Source organism: Scomber scombrus, chromosome 12 (genome assembly GCF_963691925.1).
Source record: "Scomber scombrus chromosome 12, fScoSco1.1, whole genome shotgun sequence".
NCBI classification, from domain to species: domain Eukaryota; kingdom Metazoa; phylum Chordata; class Actinopteri; order Scombriformes; family Scombridae; genus Scomber; species Scomber scombrus.
Window position 1 is genome coordinate 10,208,983 of NC_084981.1, and position 20,766 is coordinate 10,229,748.

The window sequence follows — 20,766 nt, forward strand, 5'->3', positions numbered from 1 at the left end:
CTGCTTTCCCTCTGTTTGGGAGATGCATAGGAAAGATGCAGTGTTGGGTGGATACACTAGGGGGAGTGGAGGAAAGGGGAAAGGCATTCACATCCTTGTCAGATGTGTCCACTGAAGAGGAGCGAGTAGTCACTGGTTGGAAAGCAATGCTCACTAGCTAAAAAAGAGGGAGAGGATAAAACAAGGGAATACACTGTATGTGGGTGTATGCTAGTGTGAGTGAGAGATGCACACAGCCTTTTTATTTGTAGTGGTTTGGTTATGAGTCAACGTGGTCTTGTCTGTGGAATTATCACTGGTGTATTTGAGTTATGTCAGGACAGTTTATGGACAGATTTTTTTTTTGGCATCAGGGACTTTTTTTATTGCATTATTTTTCAGTGATGTGTTTTGCAAGAGTTTGTTCTCATCTAGATATTATAAATGTTTTCTCAAAGAGAGAAGGAAAACCAATATTTCACAATTTTAAAACCAAACTGTTTTGTTCAATATGCTAATAAAACCTTTGCCTGTTTGTGAAGCACATACCTGACAGTCATTTCTAGCTTTTACGGGTAATACATATTTGATGAAGTTTTCACACTGAACTAGAGTCATTTATAGCAAGAATTTAAACGTGTTAATTCCTAACATGTGTTTCTGTGTGTGGGACTTCGATCGTGTATGCATTAATAGAGCGTGCATATGTGTGTGACTGTGTTGATATGGGAGAGACATGTGAGTCACTCAGACATACCTGAACCGTACTGACTTCTGCCCCTCCTGCTGTCTGTTTGACCCTCTTCGGTTTCATGTTTAAATGAAGCCAAACAGTGGGTGTACTTCCTCCGAGGCCCAACGCAACAGTGAGTCACCCTGTTAGTCAAAGGGTTGTACAGCAGAGTTGACCCAACCGACATTCTCCCGCCCCGCGTCATCTCCAGTGTCTCCCCCTCCGGCTACCTGACAAGGCAGACACCACAGCCTGGCACACTCAGCTGCAACGGAGCAGCTCTATTCATCTGCCGTTGGATATCAACAGTCAGATCTGTAGAACATGGAGACTCCTCTCTTATATGTCATTACTGTCATACTATATATGCCAATACTACCTTTAGCTTATTACTGCAAGCCTATCATGCCGTTCAGTTGTAAATGTCTGGAGGGTCTGTGTTCATTTTCAGTAAACAAACAGATTTGTTAGAGAGGTGTTGTTCATTCTTTCTGTGGATTCTAACACGCCTGGCTGAAATGTATCATGTCTATTGCTGTCATGCTGTCAATAGAAAGCAGCTGCCCTGTTAAAATTAACACAAGTTAAAAAAGCAGAGGAACTCATTTTGTCAGTAAATTAGATGACTAGTAAGAAATCAGACCCAATAATATTTTCAACAGCTCAACAGCTAAAATGAACCATGTAATTTTACAAATGACCCCCAGTTCATTCCAAGTGTTTCCAGTGAGAAAATGCTGTTCACAAAGGCACCCTCCTGACATACACTCAAAAGCACTGCTCATTTAATATTCCCATCTATACTCCACTACTGTTTCTTTATTCTGGCCCCCTATTGTTTGCTCATGAGCTGATGTGGACCTGTACTCCAGGCAATTGTTATTGCCTCATTAGAATGGTGCATACTTGACAGGAGTGACTGTCTAGGTGTGTGACCACCGCTGACATCTCATGGGTTATTTTGCCAGGACAGAGGGACGTGTTCCAACTTCAGCCTCAACACATCCGCACACGGTTAAACCATGATTGCCATCTTAACTGGAGTGCCTAATTGAACAGACACTTAAGCCTGGAGCATCTGCCAAAACTACTTAGACCTCCATTGGAGTTTTTTTTCAGATTTGTTTGCTTTCCAGCTGGAGTGGCTCTCACTTTTGTTTCGACACACAATGGGATTTCTAGACAAATATAAATTGTCTGTCTGTACTCTGTTCATTTTGAGGCAAATTGGTATGAAATATATTTTCTATTGTTTCAAGAAATTTCCATGAAGCTTACTTCGAGTTTATAATGAGCTTAACTATGTTATCATATTGGTCCAGGTGTCGTATGCCAAAGACTGCGAGGTGAGAAAAGGTCAGTCTTGGACATCTTTGTCTTCTCTCCAGGGGGACAGTGCAGTAAAACCTGTAGCTGACCTCAACCTGGCTTCCTCTCTTAAATCGACTGCAGACATATCTGTCAGCGGCTGCTGATTGACCCCCTCTCAGACATACAAAGAGCCCCACTGGAGGACGAGGGTGTTGGATTTCAGTTATCTCAAGACCAGGGAAATCTGTTGCCCCGTTCATCTTTTGTTTAAGAGGATAGGTGCTTTCCTTTCCCAAGGATGTACTCTAGTCTGTGTGGCCCAATTCACTGTTTGGACAACAGATGCTAGTTGTCTGTGTTTGCAATGAGGGACAGTACAGCTAAATATATTAAGCCACTTGATTTTGCTAAGTGCTGGCTAAAGTGCCCTTTGGCTCTAGTGGCAACAAAACAACTGTTAAGCGTGCACTTTGTCTTGTTCTATATCAGACCGACCTTAGCCCAGTTTTTGTCTGTCACGACTAACATTCGACCAGATAATTGATTTACTTTTTGCTCTTGCTGTGGTCAATAGATGGGGCTTACAGTTGGAAGGCTGTGGTGCCCTACTTTCTGGACTGTCTGCCAAAACACATAAACCCAGTGAGATTGGTGCTGTGTAAGCTAGGTGTTATGGATATTATTTTATCTCCGTCAATTCTCAGTTTATCTGTCACTTAAGCTTAGTGTGTGTTCACTGAAAAGCGTGTGTGAAATACAATAGGCCCCAAAACTGCTCAGGGGCTCACAGGGGAAAAATGCAGACTGATTTCCCCTCATGTTTCCTTCCTTGCTCTGACTGGAATTCATTATTGATAGACTTTCTATGTTCTTAACCAATGCCAAATTAAGGGGAACAAGTAAAAGGCTGCTGCCAAAACCCCCGCTTTGTTTTTCATTTACCTTTTGCTTTATTTGCATATTCATCCTCTACAGGCAATCAGCAGCGATCTTTGCTGTGGGCCTTTCATCTCCTCCCTGCCATCCTGACAGGCAGCTTTTCAGTATCACAACAGTTTAACTAGGGTTTATGGATGAAAGGTACTGTTGGTTGTGCTAGAGTATTCACATTTTTGATAGCAAAGGATGTTATGTGAGTGACACAAATAGAAAGAGGGTTTATGGAAAAAATATATCAGTTGATGAGTGAATATGTAGATGAATGTTGGATTTCAATAGTATGGGTTCAAATTAATGTAAATGTAGGCATATTAGTATTGCCTTATGTGGTTGGTAAACAAGAGCTTTGATTGAAAGAGCTTGATGGATCTCTATGCATATGAATGCAGACGTCAGGGACATGGAGCAGGGCCACGCCATGGACATGATTGCTATTAGGTCATGCAGTAAGGTACTAGTCTTTTCTGATGCTGATTCCAGATGTTGAGGGATAAGTTGACCCCTTCATCTCTTGGGACTAGGATGCAACCAGAGAAAGAAAAGAGCCAACAACAACAAAGACTGAAGGGGCCGACATCCTGCTGCTTAGAGGAGGCCAGGGGCCTCGGTCACTAGTCATTTGGGCCGTGTGTTTGTGGAAGAATGACAAGCCATGCAAATAGCTCCGTCGGCTGTTTTTCCCCTCGTCTTTTGTTTTCTTTGGTTGTTTTTGTGGTTGCTGCTGTGTTGCCTGTAGAGACAGAGGAACTCAGGGATGAGCGAGTTTCATAAAAAAAAGGTAGAGGGGGGTAGGAGCTGACTTGTCAACCTTAGGACCTCCCATAGGTTAATGACCCCAAACACAATGCTCTGTGATCAGATTAGACAGAGCACTCTCCCCCCACTGCACTAATCAGCACAATAAAGGAGATAAAAGATAGAATTACCATACAGTGTTTTCACAGTTCAGCATGCATCTCTGATGCAGCTAATTGAAGCCCCTCTCTTTTGCTTTGTAACTAGTTTAATATTCCTGTGCTAAATCTGTAATTAGCCAACTTAGCATCCTTTCTCCAGCTTTAGTTAAATGGTAGCATTTATCTTTACAATGGGCTCTATGTGCTTCTGTAAACACAGACAGGACCTAAAAGACAAACATACAACTTTCTGATTATTTAACTCAGCTGCACATTCCCATAGTATATGGTTGAAGTTAGAGCTTCAGTCCTTTGAGTTTAGGGATGTGAGTGTCTAATGAAAGGGTCAGTCAAGGTTTAGAGTTGTAAGGAGAGGAAGTCAGTGCCAATGTTATCTAGTGAAACAAACCAAGTCTTTGCTGGTCTAGATAAGATAACATAGATTACACAAAACCTCAAGGTCTGTATGTGGCTCTGCTGATTGGAACACATACAGGAAGTAGGCATGTTAGGCAACAGCATTTTGAGTAAAGAGAAGGGGGAGTATTAAAGGACGGAGGTCTCGTCATAGAGAGCTGCCATCACTGTGATCAAAGTGTTCACTTATCAGCGCCAAACACTAACTCTGACTTTGTTTTCCCTATGATCTCGATGACTTTGTTTACTCTCGTGAGTCATATCTAAAAATTACTCTTTTTAATGATTTCTCAACTCTTTGTTTTTTCCACTGCTGAACACAATGAATAACTGCAATGGGAGTTTTTCTCATGTTCATGCACTTTAAAGCAAACTTAGTACTATCAGCGCTCTCAACTCAAAGCTAATGCCTCAGTTGCTTGCTTAAAATACATTCTCATCACCCAGTTCCATACTTGAATACAGTTGTCTGGAATGATTTAATTCAGCTTTCATTATTATGTTATCTGTCAAAGCTCAGTAGACTTATGTACACATTTTGTCACTCTAGTGGTGAGAAATGTCTTCAATTAAAATATATTGTGAAAATCGGAGTAACCAGAGCCAGAACATTGGAATTAAACTCTACCTAAAGGTGTTTTCAGGTAACACCTCCAACCACCCCAACAACAAGGAGGTGTCAACCCCTCAGCGTCTGACAGCAGTGCTTCAGTACTTATCCTGAGTGACTCGTATATCAAATGTCTTATCCCACTGCAGCCAGGAGCCACATTCAAAGGAAACCTAGAGAACGTGATGATAGGGGAATAAAGGGACAACTTGAGATGAGGGGACATTTATGACTTTCCTGAAAGAAGCGTTTGTATACTGCCCGCCCACCTATTAACGCAAGAGTGTAAGGTGCTTGTGGTGGAGTTGTGAAAGACATGTTTTAGGTAAAACTAGGAGTAACTGGAGTAGACCCTCTTTATCCCACACTCTGCTGCCGGGGTGTTTTTGAGGTTAACCCTCAGCAGGATGTGTGTGTGTGTGTGTAGGTGTTTATTACATTGGCAGTGATGGGGACGAGGCGTGGGAGGATCTCATTTTAGCGTCAACATTCACTGGGACATACTCCATTTTTGTCAATTGCATAAATACAATGGACGGACCCTCACCATCTCCCAATAACTGCCATGCAAAAGGCTTCATTCAAAGTATGATGTATAAGTTTTATTTCATATTTCAATAATTTTTAGGACATAATTCATACTCACATATGGAGAGAGTTTTGTTCCTCTAAAAGGAAAACCCATTCAGAAGAAATGGAAAAAGCTTTGGGAAAGGATCACACAAGGGCTTACCTTCCTCCAGGGTGGTGCCTGTTGCACAGCATGACGAAAACCAGACAGTTGATACAAATCAAACATGACAAAGAGGTGTGCCTGTATGGACATGGTTATAGTATTTTGCTGCTTACCTCTATCTTTTAGCAATAATTGTCATTAAGAATCTTTATTGCTTGTGAATGCAGGGTCATGCATGCACATGTTGAAATTCCTAAGTCTTTGAAGTATGTCTGTGCAAACAGAGACCTAAGGAGACAAAGATTTTTAGTTTTTAGTTTAAAAAAAAAAAGGGCTCTGGGCCCAGGAGCAGTTCTTTTCTTCTTACAGACCATAGCCTTGAAATATACCTTTCTGTGCTACAATTTCACAAACGGACAATAAAGACAAAGCTGTGACATTTCACAGGCCAATAAGAACTCCTTTAAGCTTACCCATCAAAGACAACCAATAAGAGGTACTCTAGAGGAAGTCAACCAGCAAAGCACCGATAGAGGAAATGAGTAGATGTGTTGGGTAAATAGAAGTAGTATCATTATAACTTACATCAGTCACACAGGCAATCACAGAGATGTGAATTTATACGTAGCGATTGGAAAAAACACCACGGCAGGAGCTGCCAGACTTTGGCAGTCACTGATGCTATCTCAGTACTGGTGTGAAAATGGCTGTGATTTGAAATGGAAATGGTCCCTTTCTCTAGCGGGTGTTATTGGTGAACAGTCTTTCTGTTGATTGAATTGTAGCTGCATCAAGTTTGTGCATAACATTGTAACGGGCTCTCAAAAAGCTTTTTTTCTCTTTGTAAAGGTCACTGGTAATGTGGAAAATGCCAGCATTTCATATGTGGAAACATTCATCACTGTGACTGTATCATTTGCAAATGCTATTTTTTCTATACCAATTTAAGCATTCTTTCTATACCCTTTTTTCGTCACCAATAATTCCATCACCAATAGCATGAACAGCTTCAAACATAGGTATAGTGTATAGTATAGTATATTCTTTGACTGTTCCAACTTATAACCTGCAAATGCTGAATTATTAGTTTTATCTACTGCAGCACTCAAACTGTGTTCTCTTATTCTACTTCTGAATTCATTTACTGTAAACCACTGTACATTTTTTCTGTTTTATATCTTTAACTTTCTCTTTGCTGATCCACTGACCCAATTTCCCGATTGTGATCATTTGAATTTCATTATACTTGTCATCAGCTGCAGTATTTCTCTTTTTCATACCTATCACCTGAGTATCTTCCATGGGATGCCTTGAATGTAAGCAGATACGTGCCTCACACCGATGGCTTAAACACTCCTTATATGTTGCATTACTGAGTTTTGAATTGGAATTCCTTTGAGTAGTTTGTAAAAGTTGAACTGAAATTCTGCCAAATACATTAAAGTTCTCTGTGCGCTGCAGCAAGAGCCGCCCCCAGCTCTCTCAGGATAGGGAAACCCCAGAGGAGGCTCCATTTAACCCCCAAGGATTAGTGCTCATGCCTACTTTAGCATTGGTAAAAGGGAAAACGTCTCAGCGCATTGAGTCAATAGGGATTCAGGCCCGCTCTACTGGCTTCCCACACAAAAATGAACAAAGAAAAAAAAAAGTGAAGCTTCAGCTCGGACTTGAATAGGGCTAGATGTTTGCCCTGCCTGCTTTAGCTTTTGCCCTTCCACTGCTTTCACAGTACATTACCAGACCAAAAATTCGTGGCTATAATCTCAACAATATATTCAAAGTGAGTACCTGGAGCTTGCCTCGAATGTTTTGGCTGCATCAGTAGGTCCACTTAAAACGGAAGAAAGATTTCTAATTTAGTGTTGTTTTTTCATACCAGCGGTGTATGGAAATGGACATATTATAGTTGTACTTGTTCAGTGGTGTGTTTGGACAGTGTTTACCCCCGGCCTACTTTAATCCTTTATGCTGAGCTGACTCGCCTCTGCTTGGAAAAGGAAAACAGCCTGGTGGTGTTTCTTTATGAGCTTGCTTTTTTGTCTCCTTCTCTCTCTGTCTTCCTCCCCCTCTCTGTCTCACAATTTACATTCCGCTCAGGTGTCTTTATATGATATCAGAGAACATAGATGTTCCTGTGTTGAGTATTTTTTCTGTCTTGCTGGTGAGGAGCACCGTGTGGGAGGGCGTGGCCTCTCTCACAGTGGTCCCTGGCAGAGTCGAGGTTCTGTGTGTTGACTTTAGCCCTCAGTTGACATTCCCTTGTGTTTGTCTAGGCTTTCATCACGGCACCGTACAAACAAGCGCCAGCAACTGATAAAACACATGCTCTCACTAACTCACAGTGCAGCGCGCACACACACACACACACACACACACACACACACACACACACACACACACACACACACACACACACACACACACACACACACACACACACACACACACACACACACACACACACACACACACACACACACACACACACACATATGCACAAAGTGACACATGGACAGACTTCAGTTTTGCTTCATAGCAACAGGTGATTCCTCAAAACGGAGTCATAACCATAGCAGCTGTATTGTGTGTTTCCTGGACAGTCCTAGTAAAAATGACATGACTTTTAAGTTTGATAGCAGTAACAGCTGTTCATAATGTGGAATAATATCTGTCTCCAACGGCGTCTCCTGCTGCCAGAATACAGTAGCTAGATGTTTCTGCTTGGGAAGTTGATGTTGGAGAGTACTGGAGTAAAATATCAGAGGACTGGTTATGTCTTTCATTCTCAAGGAAAAAAAAACCCCAAAACAGCTGTGTTTTTACATTTGGCCCTGTTACTCTGCCCTGTACATTTATCTGTCTGAACTGAAGACTTGGAGCCAACCGACAGGAATGTATCTGCCAGTCAAGCAGGAAGAGTGTATTCTACTGGTGTGGATTGCTGTCTGTTCTCTTGTGTGGATGGCTTTCCATCCTGAAAAATTTCACGCCTGCACTGGCGCCTGAGATGTGCTGTAGGAGGAGCAAAGGAACGCAGGGTGTTGGGTCGGTAGCAGTAGGGGTGTGAGCTGAGAGCGACATCACAGGCGAAGAAAGGGAGAGTGTGATCATCCCAATGTAGTTGGGACGTGGAAAAGCGAGTTTTTGCAAACCAGGTGCAACCCACACCTGCGTGTGTAACTTCCACCTCGCTTAATTAGAGTTCAGTATCCTACTAATGAACATTCTCCCCCTGTGTTTGTGTGTGTGTGGATGTGCGTGTGGGTGGGAGCCGATGGGCTCAATTGGGAATTATGTAGCACTCCCTGGAGAAAGCCTCTTTTCCCTCCTCTCTGTTTATTCACAGGAGCCTGCTCACTTCCAAGTTAGCTGTACAGACTCAGCAGCCCATTACTGATCTCTTGATCTATTGTTAAAATTGATTTTGTGTGAATATATCTGCATGTTTCCCCTTAATCTTGCTTTTGTTGTTAACACCCTAATGTAAGACTCATTATTGAGTTGGCAATTAATGCTTGGTATAAGTGAGTTACAGTTTCATTGTCAGTCTGCTGTCACTGTTTGCAGGAGATTCATAGCGTGAGTGCAGAGGGAACCAGTTCTTGTCTGTCACCAGATCTGTCAGGTGGTTGCTGGGGATCAATCACACCTCAGTTACATCTGTAGTTGAATGTGTCAGACAGACAGACAGATAAATTCTTTATTGTGTTTAAAACACAACAAAACTTAGCCACTTAATAGCAGTATAAAAAATACGTACTTATAGTCAAATAGCCACAGTTGTATATTGCACTTGGGGACAGGGTAGTTGTTTTGGAGGAGGGTGGTGGGGGGGGGGCATTATGGGTCCAGCAATTTTGGCTCTGGGGAAGAAGTTGTTTCTCAGCCTGTTGGTCCATGTGCGTATGGTTCTGAGCCTGCCTGAGGGAACTGGGGTGTTGGGGGTTTGAGGCGCCCCTCATGATGCATGTCTAGTGGGTTGCTTGAAACTGGCAACCTGCTCAACCTCCTCCCCACTGATGAATATTCCAGTGCTGTGTTTTTTGTGTTTTTTTTCTTTTTATCTGAAGTCAATGATGATTTCCTTGGTTTTTTCTTTTTTTGTGTATGTGGAGGTTCAGGTTGTTGTCTTTACTCCATGTAGACAGTGTCTGTGCCTTCTCCCTCTAGGCTGTTATTATATCATATATATCATGATATTATTGTTATATCATATCAGACCCTCTACACTCATGACTTCTGCAAATTTGATGAAGGTGTTGGAGCTGTAGGTGGGAGTGCAGTCCTAACTGAAGAGGCAGTAGAGGAATGGACTGAGGATGCAGCTTTGGGGGACACTGTTGTTAAGGGTGATGGTGGAGGAGGTGTGATTGCCCAGCCTTACATGCTGTGGTTTGTTGGTAAAAAAGTCCTTGTTCCACAGGCAGTGAGGAGACCTAGACCTAGTGTCTGCAGTCTGTTGACCAGTTTGTTTGGGTTGATGGAGTTTAATGCAGTGGTCTCCAACCCTGCTCCTGGAGAGCTACTGCCCTGCATGTTTTAGGTATCTCCTCACTCTAACACACCTGATTCTAATAATCAACTCGTTATCAAGCCCTTTGACGAGCCTCAGCTGCTTGATAACGAGTTAGAGTGAGGAGATACCTAAAACATGCAGGGCAGTAGCTCTCCAGGAGCAGGGTTGGAGACCACTGGTTTAATGCTAAGCTGAAGTCAACAAACAGCATCCTGATGTTGGTGTTGGGGTTTTTTAGGTGGGTGAGAGCTCTGTGTCTGATGTGCAGTCATCTGCTGGGTTATAATTGGGGCGAAGGCTGCTGCACCCCTGCCTAGTTCCTCTGAATGCAGTGGCATATAATCCTTTATAGAGATTCACTGTGTGATTTTTCTCATAGTCTGCAGGCATTTTCTGATTCTCACATATCTAGCTGTCAGTTGACCTGATCGACTCTTTATATCTGTATTTGTCTGTGGTTAGGCTTGTGTATGACTGTGAGGATACAAGTGCCAGGCCTCCATTTACACAGCATAAGGTCTGGTACGTGTTCTGCTCATGATCCCAGTTAGCTCCAACAAAAGAAAAGTTTCCTTATTGTGGCTTGCCAGCTCAAATTCAGTAGCAGAAACATAAGGTCATCAAGTCAAAGATGTTCTTTTATTAGATTCATGTAACAAGTCTGCGCCCCCACCAGCCACCTCTGATTGATGCCACTACCACCCATATCACATGGTCAGCTGACCTTGCCCCCTCCATGTTTAACAAACTCTGTGCCTTTGTTCATTCAGCCATGTTTCCATAGTGACCAGGCTGAGTCACCCCAGACAGCATTGACGCGTAGCCTCAGAAGGCCTTAACTGGCCCAGCAGAAGTCCATGGCTTCACAATATTCCTGGGACATGGTGAGAATACACAAAAAAGCCATGTAGCACAATCTAACAGTACCAAACATCTTTGAGATATTGTTGTACTTGTGATTGTTGTCTGGTGATGGTCAGATTTGTTGTGAGAGAAATAATAGTGAAAGTCGTGTTGTCTTCAGCTATGTTTATAGTTCACCCAGTGAGCAATGACCAAGCTGTTAGCAAATAAATGTGGCTTTTTCTGTCCAAAATATCTTTAGTCATCTGAATGGTACTTTATGGAATATGAAACAGATTACGCTATGAACCATAAGAGAGAAAAAAGAAAAAGTGGATGGGGGAGTTAAAGATTTTTATGTAGAGGAGTAAATTGGATAGACTGATTTACCTGCATAGTTAATAGATCAAGTTATGAAGGACAGATTATAGATGTAGTGAACAGACCAGAGATTTGATTCTTAATCTGGACGAATGGTTGACAGGTTATTGAAATACTCAATAAATGGTCTCCATGACTTGAAAAAAATCATCATCACCCTAAGAGAGACTTTGATTTTTTCCAAGCTTAGAAAAACCATCATTCAACCAGATTGAAAAGGAGAGTGGTTTTGGAGACTTCCAAGATAGTAATAGCCTTTTTCTTGCTAAACGTGTTGTAAAGGCAGTTGTATCTCCATTTTGGTCTGTGCATTGCAAAGGTTCTGATGGCATGCCAAATATCACTAGCAGTGGGCATAGTTCTAGTGGTATATGTAAGACAATAGATAATGCATCAAATGCTGACATCCAGAATCATTGCAGTTGTGGACAAGACTAATACGTGTGAGATGTGCTTGGGATTCATAACAATGGTCACTTTTTGGATCAGACTCAGTACATAGTATTTTTCAGACAATCTGACTTAACTAAGGTGAAATCTGTGTACCACTTTCAACTGGATTAAACCTAGCCGTGCACATGAGGAAGAAGAGTTAACTCATTGATTTCCACCAATCATATGTCAACTTCATTCTTAGCTCTTAGCTCCACTTCCCATTTAGACTAGACTCTATGTATTTTGTTATCAGTGAAATGCATAATATCTGCATAAATATTTAAAATGAAACCATTCTCAAATGTAGACAGTGAAATAAATTGTAGAACATTTGGGAGATGTGGGAAAGAATCCGCTTTTTTTTTCAAGCTCAAGGATTTGGAGGTACCTGGAAATTGAATTAAGCACAAAGATGAGAATATATGAAATATATGAAGATGAAATATATTGCCCTCATAGAGATCTTTAAAGCACTCAAGTCCTATACTGTACCATTTAGTAAATGTTGAATTTAGGGTCAAAGGTCTAAATAAGTGGTTGTTTGTAATGGGTGCTTGTGTGGATAGTAAAGATAATTTAAAATTATATTGGAACTGGGAGCTTGTGAGGATGGTAGAGAGATTTTAAAATGATGTTGAAACTGAATCCAGATTTTTAAAGTTCGATGAGTAGCGAGGAGATAGAGGATGGGAAGATAAGACAAAGTCAGGTAGAGAGGACGATCAACAAGATTGAGCTTCCAGGATGCATCAGTTTGTATCAGGTGCATGTAACCAAGAATTTATTTTTTATAAATATTAGCTTCCCAATAATATTACAGGAAATTAGGAAGAGCAAAACCCACCTTCAGAGAAAGAACCCAAACTTTTTAAGACTGCTTCAGCGGCGGGAATAGAGCACTTTGGATCATTTATAAAAGGCAAAAGGTTGTCATCGTATTGGAAAGCCTTATATTCATACCATGCCAAGTAATACCACTTTCAGTAGTAAAAAGCAATGGAGACAAGGGACATCCTTGGCATGTCCCTGTGTTAAGGTGAAAAGATGAAGAGTGCAATAGGTTTGTATTTAGCAGATTTGAATATAGCAGCTCCAACTGACAATTGTATCTCCAAAACTGAATCTTTATTTTGGTCTTCTCCTTATCCAGACAACTACTTAGTAAGGGAGAAGTGGGTTTGCCATATTAATTATGTTTCCTGATATTGAACAACAAATGTCAACCTTAATAAAACCTGTCTGGTGTACTGAAATTATCTGTGGGAGGACAGATTCAACCAAAACTTTGGATAAAATGAGTCAGGGAGTGAGGAGTGAAATGGGGCAGTACAACTGACAATCAGCGGTTTCTTTATCTTTCTTGTAAAAGGAGTGTTGTAGTTGCTTGTATGAGTGACAGTAATGCAGTGATAAGGAACTGTTTCCCAACATTTCAACCTTAACAAAACTGGGGCTAATTTGTCACTCAATTTCTTATAAAAGTCAGCCACGAAGCCATTTGGGCCTGGCACCTTACCGTAACATAAAGATCTGATAGCTGTGACATTTTCTTGAAATTCTGTATGTTTTTCAATTTTATTTTTTTCCCTCAAGATTGAAAATTGGTAAGATAAAGTTATCAAAAAAAAAAAAAAGAGAGAATCTTATTTCCATGAGCTGAAGAATAGTATGATTTAAACACCTCATTCATTTTTTGAGGATTGGATACAATTTTAATGGAATTAACTTTAAATTGAGGGTTTAAGCATGAGGCAGCTTGATACTTAAGCTGATGGGCAAGTATCCTGCTGCCTTTGTCTCCATATGGATCTGAGGCATATTGCCTATCAAGTATAGATATTGCATCAGTAAAGTCTGTGAGAAGTTTGTTGCACTTTCTTTTATCATGGGTTGCAAAAAATATTATTTTACCTCGTAAAACAGCCTTGAGGGTTTCCCATAGCAGTGAATAGGAGCATGAAGCAAATTTATTCTCAACCAAGACAGTGGCTATAGATTTAGAGATTTTGTTGCAAAACTTCTTGTCTCTAAGCAACAAAGCATCCAAGCACCAGGGGGTGTGTTTCTTAATACTAAGAGGGAATGAAATATCTAATTGATGTGTGTGCATGGTCAGAAATTATTATGGCCGCCTGGCCGGATATTCCACTAATACAACAGAGCTGAGAAAGTAAATCTATAAAAAATGTATATAAAAAAAACCTATAGAGAAAATGCTTGGTGGACATGTGAATAAAAAGAAAAGCTTTTAGATAATGGATTAAATGATCTCCAAGGGTCAACACACCCATCATCTTCCATAAAGGCTGACAAAGACTATTTTCGATAGTTACATTTTTGGAATTGGAACAGTCCATTAATGGATTGAGAACAAAGTTTAGATCCCTCCAAAAATAAGTTTATGGGTGTTTAAATGTGGAAGACAAGACGGAGGTCTGTTCATGAATATAATATTATCCCAGTTGGGAGCATAAAAGTTAACTAATAAAACCAGAGTTTGAAGTAAGGTTCCTGCCACAATGATGTATCTTCCATTCAGGTCTGATTTTATATCTGAGCCTGTAAGTTGAATTCTATCATTGATCACACACTGTCACTGTAAAGGCCCTAATATACTCCAAAACGTACGGACAGCGGAGGTGCACTCGGTTCTTTTCATACTACTTTGGCAGTCTGCATCGGTTTACGAACACACATGTTCAGATAGTGAGTATGGTTTCATGCAGTCATAAATGTTGGGATGGAAAGTTTGAAAAGATGAGCCAATGATGACATTTACATCACACATACCCTTGCAACTATGCAAACACAAAGTATAATTTGGACTTAATACTCCTTTAAGACAGGCACTTCACTCCATAAATGTTGTAGCAATGAGTTCCTGTCTGCATCATGTACAAAAAAGACCTTCGGTCAATGCTAGAAGTCATGCTAGCATTGTGACTTGCAAAGACCTTGCAACTTTTCCACTTCAACACAGCTCAAGCCAGAATTGAATGCAGTCACATTGAAAGAGAGGCTACAGCACACAAGGTTACATACACATATTTGAGAGAGCTATTAAAAAGGTGCTTTTTTTCTTTATTGCCATTCAATTGGATATATTTTTAGTTTGCTATCATTTGGGAATACAATACAATGAGTTTAATAAACTATGAAATACTGTCATTTTAAGTTGTAGAGGAGATATTCAGTTTTTCCCCCCAAATCCTGACATTGATATTTACTCAATTTCAAACATTTGTCTTCGGTTTTGGGATAAAAATATAGCAAAGCACTTTGCATACAATATATAAACAAATATAGGAAATCTCGTAATAAGTGTTCGGAACTTGTAAAGGTTCACTTGAACGCTGTTGGACTGTGTTTTGTAGTCAGCAGAATAATATCTATAACTAATAACTGATGAAATCCATGAAAATGAATTATTCTGTGTAATAACATAAGGGTAATGTGAAATCATTAAACTAATAAATAATAAACTAAAATTGTTGTTAAGATGTCAGATTTATAACATTATAGATTATATGCTGCTCATTTACACTTTTAAACTACAGTTTTAATCATAGGCCACTCTTCAAAAGTGTAGTATTTCTTCCATCCCTGCCACCTAAAGCTGATTAAAGATCTCAGCTGAAGAGTTTTCGGTGCTTTAATATTAAAGCATTCATAACTTTGTTATTTAACAAAGTTTAAAGATACATTTAAATGGATGGTAGAAGTTTTATAATCATTTTGATTTGATAGGGATATTCAAAACTAGATTCAGATTTGATAAGATCCTGTGTACCCCTAGCCTAATACTTCCCTTTATTGCTCTCAAATGTACTGAATCAATTGACACTATAATGAATTATACTGTAATAAACTGATTTTTCATGATGTGCTGTGAGATATACAGCCTAACTATGTTGACGGGCCATTTAATGTTCAGCAATCTTTTCAATTTTACACCTTTGATTGTGTTGGTTGTCCGCTTTAATTCCACCAGGTTTCACATGGAAATTGCACAAGAGACAGTTTTTCTCATTAGCTTGTCTGAGTTTGTGCACCACTAAACTAGCTGTGTTTTTGTGGCGCTTCTGCAGGTGTGTCTTTGGCTTCGTGGCGGCCATGGTGAGATTGCCTGTGTGACTGTAATTACTAATTTAGCTAAAGTGCGGCGAAAACAAACAGAGCAGGAAAAGCTGGAATGATCTGACGATAGCTCTCTCCAGCTGCCTCTAGTTCTAATCTGCACAGGTAATTCTCCTCAAACCCATTGATTCCATGCAAGCGATTGAATTTCAATGCATCTCTGATGAGATGAGGAAAAAAGACAACCTACCCGAGCACTCAAATGGATTGGCAAGCAGATGCTCGGTCAAAGTGACAGGTGATAAGTGCTTTGGCAAGCTTTAAGTGAAATCTTTATGCATGTCTTGCTGTATGTAGCTGCACTGTCACTGCCCATCTTTCATGTGGTCCCTCTCGATTGCAATGCTGCTCCGAGCATTTTGTCAGACACAGAGCAAGCAGCCCTCACAGTTTCATAAGCACCCATGACCTTTCAGATGAAGTGCTCTGTTTATTTAAGTGACTACTTCACAACTGTCTGCTTCACAAGGTGGCATATAGAGAAAATAAATAAGCAACTCCACTACTACTGGTACTTCATTAGCATTGATCCTACTGGCCCCATATGATCATTTCCAGTTGGAATTAATTTTAATTTGTACTTTTCATGCAAAGATGATAATTCCAATCAAACCCTGTACTGCGCAGTTGGTGCCAGGTTGACTGAAAATAGCAGACAACATTTGGATTGTTTGCAAAGTCGGAGTTGTAGTCTTACTTAATATAAGATATAATGTGCTGTCAATACTACCCTGGTAACAATTAAACTATCAGATAGCTTTATAGGATCATGTAAGAACTGCAAACTTTTCTTTTCCTACCATTAATACACATATTATTCCTCAGCAACCACCCTCAATGTGTAGGTGTCCTTGCTTGCATTTTCTATGAGGGCTTATTGCATTCCTTTGTCATTGTAGTGATAGAGCTTTCCTACTTGAGCATGCACTATCCAGTATGTTTCACACTCTGCCTCAGGATCATATTGTGGAACGGGCTGCCTTTTATCGTAACTGCTGAATCCTTTTGTTAGCATGCAGAGCACCTGCCAAATTTTGCACCTCTGGTGGAACAGTGGTTAGTTAAGATTACACTTTCTGTGGATAAAATACAATACACATTTACTTATTAGCACACCATCTTTGAAGTGTAATGTGCTGCAGTGTATGTACATGTGTATTCAACAATGCTGTCTCTGTCTTTCCGGACCATTACCATTCTTTTTATCTGCCCTTTTTCTGGTCTTGGTAGTAGTGTTGTGTTTCAAATAACACCAGAAGCCTCATTTTGCAACACTTAATCACCTTTCTCATTGTATTTGCCATAGCACCAGCAGGCTGAGCAGCACATGCAGAGCAGCTTAAGATGCCTGGGCTCATATTTAGCCTGTTGTGTATAGTGATGTGAAGCCCCCTTAATTGGAGTCCAGAGGAGAATCTCTGGGAGCGCTCTCTAAGTACTGACCTACAATTGTCTGCAGGTCAGAGGGCAGCTTGGAGATTTGCATGAAGTTCCATACTAGAAAGAGCGTTTAAGCCGAGCGTTTCATTTAGAGCAGCAGCTGAAGCAGTTAGAATGCGGTGCAATATCTTTTCATTCCCCACACGAAATGGCCTCAGCCACCTTCATTTATTTCCCTCCTCACTTCATCTCACTATGCGTTTTTCATCTGTGTGGATCAGCAGCAGTCTGTGCTTTCAGCTGGAGACCCCCACACCAATCACATCATAGCACATTTCTGCAAAAATGGACGACTCAAGGCACTGTCTCTACATCAGAAAATGATGGCAATCAGTAAATTGCTGTCTTAAGTGCAATGGGAATACATTAGTAATGGGTTGTGAGCGTAACTAGAGCGCTGTGGATCAGAGTAGCTAAGCCTATTGTCTCTAAGGACAAAGCAGGCATGGGTGACTATTCTAACTCCTTTTGCCTCAACCCACAGTTGAATTTCCCTGATCCCAGGGCCTAATCCCCCTTTTCCCAGTCTTGCTCTCGCTCAGTCAGCCATCAGGTCTTCCCTTTTTTTCCTGTGGACACTTTGGCTTGCATAGCATCATTAGCTGAGGCTCAGTCCTGCCCCGTCTTTAGCCCCCCATGGAGTCCCTGTTGCTCTTTTTTAGGAGCGGTCACCATTCCCAATAGCATTAAGTCTTTGGCTGTTGGACTGTAAAACTCTAATACCAGCATCTTAAGGAGTTTTTAATCCTCTTGAGCAAAGACCCATAAAACATGGTGATGAGACAGCCCATGCATGTGTCTCACACAATTGCCTATGTATACTACTGTAGCAGCAGCATTATTTGGAATGAATAAAAAACACGACATATAGAGGCTATTTGTAGCATTAATATGCACATACATAATGATCAAGGCATGATGACATGAATGCAGAAACAAAGCAGAGTTCAGTTTGCCAAAAAATACAATTATTAAAATGTACAATGCATCTGGTTGCATGATGCTAATGATTGCCATGTTTGGATAGAATAAACATGCACGGTATCTCAAACACTGCTGGTCTACTCTGGATTTGTCTATGTTGCTGTGATGTTCTTTACAACAGAAAGGCAAAAGCTCTCAGAGGGCATTAATGCTAAATAGAAATTGGAACAGCAACACATAGATGTTCTTTCAGGACGATTAGGGCTGCAGCCAGGCATGGTGTCCTTCTACACTTGCCAGTTTAGAGCCAGAATAAGCTACTCAGAACCTGCACATTCACGTTCACTTCCTCTTCCCAAGTGTTTTTTTGGAATACGTCTTCTTCCTTTAATGAGAGGTGAAGCCATCGAGGAGCAGAGTGGAAATAAAATCTGCAATCAGAATGCACAATGGCCCCTCAGAGTTTAGAGATTCTTCTCTTGAAATCACAGGTTCAACAGATTTAAGGTGCTATGCAAAATGATACTGAGAGGGTTGATGAGACATTTTTGTTTGATGTAACAAAGTACTCATTTATTCATTAATAGCTATAATTATCTTCCTGGTTTTGTTCAGATTTGTTCTTCTTTCCTCTGAGACCAATTTCAGTAAAATCTGTGTGGGGTCTAATCTTAAACATTCTGGTGGTAAAGAACTCTTATTTCAATATTATGGTCAGAAACACCAGTAGTCCGTATGTGGTGATGGACTGATGGACAGTGAAGGTGATGCATGTACAGTGAGCTCAGCTGTAAATAGCCTACTCATATTGGAGGTTGAACAAATGTGCTGTTGTACTAATTCACAATCTGGCCTCAAGCATTATTTATGTAATGTCATTTGGGAAGCAAGGACGTGGAACATGCGGGTGGGAGACTGCACAACTGTTTACTGGAAATAATCAAAGCAACATGGCGGAAGTTATTCGGTCACTGACCGGTCACTTTGACAAACCAAAGATACATTTTAAGAATGTGCTTGAGATGTTTGCAGGAAAGTGTGTGACTCATCCACTGTATATGGTTTGTGAAACAACATATTGTGTAAGCAGCATATTATACTTAATACAACATTATCATAATAACATGTTAGGGGGCGGTAGGTAGTATATGTGGCTGTATTTACTGATGTATAAACAAATCTTTATCCCCATTCACTTAAAAAGAATAGCAAACACAATGTGATCAACCGTTTATCCGAAGGCTGATATGTTTATCACTGAACCTTATGCATACAGAAAGCTGATGTGGACTGGATTCAAAATTGTCTTGTCAGTGTAACCACCCTTCTGCCTTTCTATAATCAAGACCTAAAAAAAAACATAAAAAGATGTAAAATAAACAACCACGCTGCACTCAATATTCTCCCTGCTAAGCCCTGAGGATCCAGTAAGAGCAAACTCACAAAATCTACTGAACAGAATCCCAGAGAGCTGCAATTATATGAGTCAATAGTTAAGTTTCCCTCACTGAGGCAACTCCCCTGTCCAACTTACTTCTCTGCTTGTGATGGAAAGCAATTTACGTGTTGGAATTTATACTGGCGCTTTATAGCACAAACCTTGCTCCATCTCCAAACAGACCTTGAGCCTGTGTCTGTTTATAAAATTGAGGCGGATGCAGTCAGACATGGAGAACAAGGAGGAGAGTGAAAATACCTCTACTGCTGCCTCACTTTGTCAAAATTCCTTCATAATTTTAGGAGGCAATTAATCGCAAAGGAAATAATTGAGCGTGTTCTGCCAAAAATACTCAAAAAGGATTTGAAAGATGACACAGCTTGCTGGAGATAATGCTGCACAGAGTTGGATAAACGTGGAAGCCGATGGCTTGTATAGTCATTAATTAGGAAAGGCATTATTATTTAAAAAAAGTAAAGGACATGTCACAGATGTTGAGCTCAAATCATTTAGAAACTAGAAGTCTGCAGATCTCTGCCAGGTGTGTGCAGTCTAGATGACTGTGAAGATAACAAAGACGAGGATTTAATTCATCTTGTATTGTGCTAAACTTTAGAGGATCATAACACATCAGTTATAGAATTAATCTGCAGATGTCAGTTTTTGATACATGATGAAGGTGAAAATCTGGCCTGCAACAGACTAGGTAAGCCTTGTTTTTAGCCTAGCTGATTGCCAGAAATGCCTTTTGCTAAGTTGTATAATAATATAATAATATAAAATGGCAAGTATGGTGGAAAAGATGAAAGTCTAAGATTTACGGAAGGCTCATAACAAATCTTATCAGTATTTATTTCAATTCACAAAAAAACCCGCTCTCATGGTACCAACATTTGGCAATGATCGTTCTTGTGTGGCAACAGGCATGATTGGTTGTCCCTTGTGGGAACAAGATTCCAAACTGAAGCAGTTTTTCATCACTTGCGACCCCAGCCGACCGGTTAAGAGGAGTGAGGAGTCAGCAGTCAGTGAGGGTATGAAGCAGAGCAGTTAGTGGTGTTATAAAATAGGTTTTTCGAAATTTGTGAATC

The 20,766-nt window shown here is 40.4% G+C and overlaps 1 protein-coding gene across 2 annotated transcripts in view; it reads left to right on the forward strand.

The window, feature by feature from the left end:
• macrod2 (mono-ADP ribosylhydrolase 2) overlaps window positions 1-20,766 on the forward strand; it is a 422,519-nt gene that overhangs the window by 85,659 nt on the left and 316,094 nt on the right. The window lies entirely within an intron of this gene.